The sequence below is a fragment of the Ursus arctos genome, unplaced genomic scaffold, assembly GCF_023065955.2.
Source record: "Ursus arctos isolate Adak ecotype North America unplaced genomic scaffold, UrsArc2.0 scaffold_3, whole genome shotgun sequence".
Classification (NCBI taxonomy): domain Eukaryota; kingdom Metazoa; phylum Chordata; class Mammalia; order Carnivora; family Ursidae; genus Ursus; species Ursus arctos.
Window position 1 is genome coordinate 57,866,955 of NW_026622985.1, and position 5,185 is coordinate 57,872,139.

Here is a 5,185-nt window from a genome sequence, read left to right on the forward strand (position 1 = left end):
TTTATCTGTAGTGTTGATAAGTCTGTTTCTTTGTATACTTTTGTTAATGGTTACTCTATTTTTGCATATGTAACTTACCACAGTCTACCATTACCAACACGACACCACTTCAGATAGAATGTAGAAGCCTGCCATTGGATAGTTGGGATTTTGCTTCCTTCTTGTGCTAAGGTGCCTGTCAAGTAAACAATTTGCTCATGTCAGATTTCCCCAAAGTGACCACTGCAATACCTGATTGTCCTTGATACAATTGTGCAACTTGGAAAATTTTATGCATGATTTATCAATATAACAGGATATCACGCTTGGTCTGAAGTTGAATGCAGACTTCGACTACAAAGACCTCGTGAGCATTACTGCACTGATAACGTGCTTGGGCAGCTAGCTACTTGTCTCCAGCATCTGGCCAAGGACCAGCTGTTGCCAACTGAGGACTCATGCGAAAACAAAACAAAACAAAAAGAGCTCTAGGAAGATACAGCTAAAAAGAGTAATTCTTAAAATATCTTGAAAGGTGATTGTTGCGGGTTGAATTGTTTTTCCAAAATGTTACGTTGAAGTCCAAACCCCAGGTACCCGTGAATGCGACATTATTTGGAAGTCAGGTCAAGTTAAGATGCGGTCCTGCTGGATCACGGTGGACCCTAAGTCCAATGACTGGCGTCTTTATTAGGAGAGGGAGGTTTGGGGATGCAGAGACACACAAGGAGGAAGTAGGCCATGTAATGACAGCAGCAGAGACTGGGGCACTGCCGTATAAGCCGAGGAGGGCCAAGGGTTCCAGCGGCCGCCGGAAGCTAGCAAAGATTTTTCCCTGCAGCCTAAAAGTGGGCATGGCCCTGCTGCCACCTTAATTTTAGACTTCTCATCTTCAGAATTGTCAGAGAGTCAGGATCTATTGTTTTAAGCCACATAGTTTGTTGAATTTGTTGTGGTACCCCTAGCAAACTAATAATGACCCCAGGCGAAGTCTGTGCCAAAGATGCGGGGCTGATGAGATATGTCCTGAACTCAGCCATCAGGACCAGCCTCATTGAGTTTATCTGGTCTGTGTCCCTTCCTATAGGCTTCTCTCTTATAGACGAGTGACAGTTAAGACTGTGGACAATCAGACAGGTAATAGGAATGCTGAGTTAAATGCTTAGAAGCGAAATTTCACCAAAGAGCAGTACAAACTGATCAGAATTCAAAAGTCCCAGGAATGAAACATAGACCTAACAGCGGAGGGCTCAATAGATTATTTGGAGCTCATACTTAGAGGCTGTTGTTTCAGAAAAGGTGGCCCTGAGAATATGGAGATTCAAGGAATGTGAGGTGTATAGACCATTTTCAGGTCAAGGGATCACAGTTTGGGCGGGGAAGGGTCGAAACCAGATCTCCAGAGCCTCCACTTTTGTCACAGCTCACCAGCCAGAGACCACGCGGCCCACAAAAGTGAGGTCAAAAAAGTGAGGTTTCTCGGGGCGCCTGGGTGGCTCAGTCGTTGAGCGTATGCCTTCGGCTCAGGGCGTGATCCCGGCGTTCTGGGATCGAGCCCCACATCAGGCTCCTCTGCTATGAGCCTGCTTCTTCCTCTCCCACTCCCCCTGCTTGTGTTCCCTCTCTCGCTGGCTGTCTCTCTCTCTGTCGAATAAATAAAATTAAAAAAAAAAAAAAAAGGTTTCTCGAGCTAGCTGAGGAACCCAGGGGCATCCTTGTAAGAGAATCGGACAAGCTTGTAGGTTTGAACTTGTCCTGGGTGATTCCGGAAGGGTTCACGGAAGTGGAGACCAGTAGTGATTTGGGTCCTGTCGGGCTGTTTGACTGTGTACCTTGGTAATTTTATCTGAGAAGGCAGTACACTTAAAGCTGAGCTGGAGCCATCATTGCCAAAAACCACATGTTAGAAGCGTGGGGGTGTATAATTACATTTGTCGTTGCAGTATTTTTGTCAGTCTCTTGTTTCAGACGTGCTGACAGAGTGGCTGTGCTCTGTCTCGGTCTGCTGTGGTCACAGAGTTGCCTTGTCATCGTTGACATTACTGTGATCGTTGTTTATATTCCAGTGGGAATGTTACAGCCTTTCTATTAGTTGTCAAGGCCATTTTGCCCTTTCTAAGGGCCTGGCCTGGAGATTGCGTATATGACTTCTGCCTACGTTCTGTTGGTTAAAATGCAGTCGTGTGCCTACACGTAAATGCACGAGAGGCTGGAAAGTAGATTTTAGCTGTGCGCTCAGAAGAAATGTGAATTAAGTTTTATAATTACATAACACTCTTTGTGTTGGGTTTTTCATGGTGGTTTCTTTTAAATTATTTTCTTCCTTTGTCCTCATTCCCACTGCCATAGACCTACACCCTAGTATATGTAATATATGTCCTTCTGATTTACCTTCTATATATTAGATTTTATGACTCTCTGAAAAATATATATGATTGCTTTGAGTATGTTTTTAAAATGTCTGTAAGTGTTTGTTGTCTTTATATCATTTGGATTATTCATTTTTTCACTGTATTTTTTGAGGTCTATTTATGTGGCTACCTATAAATCTAATTCATCCTTCCTGACTGCTTCAAAATACTCCACTTATTCGTACTCATTCAACAATTTATTCTGCCATATACAAAAGACAAAAGCCTTACTAATTTAATAGTGTCATATTTATTCTTTCAGTTATTTTTGCTGCATCATAAGTCACCTCTAACTTAGTGGCTTAAGATAACAACAATCATTTATTTCATTCCCATTGCAGTTTGGGTTGGGGTTGCAGGAACCACTCATCTCTGCTCTGTGCATTACCAGCTAGAGCTGGCAAGGATTCCGTGGGTTGGGGCCAGAATCAGCTGGAGGCTCAATCTCCCACATTTGGTGGCCGATGCTAGAGGTGCTGGTTGGGGCCTCAGTGGGGGACGTTTGGGGCACACCTACACATGACACGTCCGTGTAGCTGCATGACTTCCTCATAGTTCAGTGGCTCGATTCCGAGAACAGTTGTCCCAAGACAGCAAGGCAGAAGTGCCAAGTTTGTCTCAAAGGCACATAGAGTCACTTCCATTGTACCCTGTTGGTCGAGGGAGACACAGGTTCTTTCCAGGTTCACAGGGAGAAGACATAGACTCCACCACCCAATGGAAGGAATGTCAATGTTACATGGTAAAAACAACAAAAGAAAACAAAAACATGGGGGATGGAGTATGTCGTGGTATCTGTCTTTGGTAAGAACAGTCTGGCACATTTGTGAAAATAAAAAATCTGATTTGGATACAAAATGACTTGAATATCAAGACTCATTAGCATAGATTTTAATTGTAAAAGTTACATTCGAATGTGCTCTTTCTTTCTGGACAGAGTACTAGATTATAGTCAACAAATGCTTCCTATATCTTTAGAATTTTTTCTAAGGTTATCAGCATCTTTCCCCTCAGCCCTTATTTTTCTTTTTTTTTTTTTTTAATGATTTTTTATTATATTATGTTAGTCACCATACAGTACATCCCCGGTTTCCGATGTAAGGCTCAATGATTCATTAGTTGTGTATAACACCCAGTGCACCATGCAATACGTGCCCTCCTTACTACCCATCACCGGTCTATCCCATTCCCCCACCCCCCTCCCCTCTGAAGTCCTCAGTTTGTTTCTCATAGTCCATAGTCTCTCATGTTTCATTCCCCCTTCTGATTACCCCCCCTTTCTTTATCCCTTTCTTCCCCTACCGATCATCCTAGTTCTTATGTTCCATAGATGAGAGAAATCATATGATAGTTGTCTTTCTCTGCTTGACTTATTTCACTTAGCATTATCTCTTCCAGTGCCGTCCATGTTGTAACAAATGTTGAGAACTCATTCTTTCTGATAGCTGAGTAATATTCCATTGTATATATGGACCACAACTTCTTAATCCAGTCATCTGTTGAAGGGCATCTCGGCTCCTTCCACAATTTAGCTATTGTGGACATTGCTGCTATGAACATTGGGGTGCATATGGCCCTTCTCTTCACTACGTCTGTATCTTTGGGGTAAATACCCAGTAGTGCAATGGCTGGATCATAGGGTAGCTCAATTTTTAACTTTTTAAGGGACCTCCACACTGTTTTCCAGAGTGGCTGTACCAACTTGCATTCCCACCAACAATGTAGGAGGGATCCCCTTTCTCCACATCCTCTCCAACAATTGTTGTTTCTTGCCTTGTCTATTTTTGCCATTCTAACTGGCGTAAGGTGGTATCTCAGTGTGGTTTTGATTTGAATTTCCTTGATGTCAGCCCTTATTTTTCATGTGGTCAGTATAATAGACGAGATCAACCAATTCATAGGACATGATTACGAAGAATGTAATACAGAGAAATTGATTTTTTTTTCTTTGGAAAATACATCCTATAGTGAAATGATGGCAATCATCTTTTAGGACTGACCTGAAATGAAGAGAATACTCATTCCTGCTCTCTTGGCTATTTGGGGGGGGGGGGGAATCCTCTAAGAAAGAGTAGTAGCTGTTCTCAACCTCTTTTTTTATTTTCTGCTACTGGCCAGAGGGTCTCTTATGTACTAGATATTCTGATTAGATACCCTTCATACATATGTGACTATCCTGAGTTTATTGTCCCCATCACTAGAAAGTAGATCTGTAATTTTTGCAGTTCTTGTGCTTTTTCTCTGACCTGTTCTCTCCGGAGACTATTAAATACGGAGGCCCTTAAGGGAAATGCTGCCAAGACAGCTCTACGTTTCTTAAGGTGGTATGGTGTGAGGAAAGGGGGCATGTGTTCTAGCAATCAGTGAGGTCAAGAAAAGGTTGTAGTTGAATTCATCCAACCCTGTCAAGTCTGATGTCTGTGTATCACTTCAGCCATTGCTCTCAAAATCCAGAAAAACCACAGCCAAACAGATGACAGTGCTGGTCATGGCAGCATTTCCCTTGTCGTACATACAGTTGTCACCAAGGCAGACAATCACTGCTTAAAACTGTGATGTAAGATACAATCAGGTGCGTCCCTCCTTCTTGAGTCTCTAAGTCAAGAGGAGATCCGTCTTGGGCTTTTGTTTTCTTTTGTTTGTTTGTTTAGTGGAAATTTTCAAATGTATACAAAAGTAGAGAGAACAGTGTGGTGAACTCCCATGTCCCCATCCCCTCACTTCAGCAATTACCAACTCATGGCCAATAGACCCTCTTTAAAAATACAACCACAGTATTACCATACATTTGAAAA

General features: G+C 42.5%; 1 non-coding gene across 1 annotated transcript; it reads left to right on the plus strand.

The window, feature by feature from the left end:
* The first annotated feature begins 4,355 nt into the window (after positions 1-4,355).
* LOC113267290 (small nucleolar RNA SNORD2) lies at positions 4,356-4,424 on the plus strand. Its single transcript, XR_003320689.1, has one exon. It is a non-coding gene; the product is annotated as a small nucleolar RNA SNORD2 (small nucleolar RNA).
* Positions 4,425-5,185: the final 761 nt, after the last annotated feature.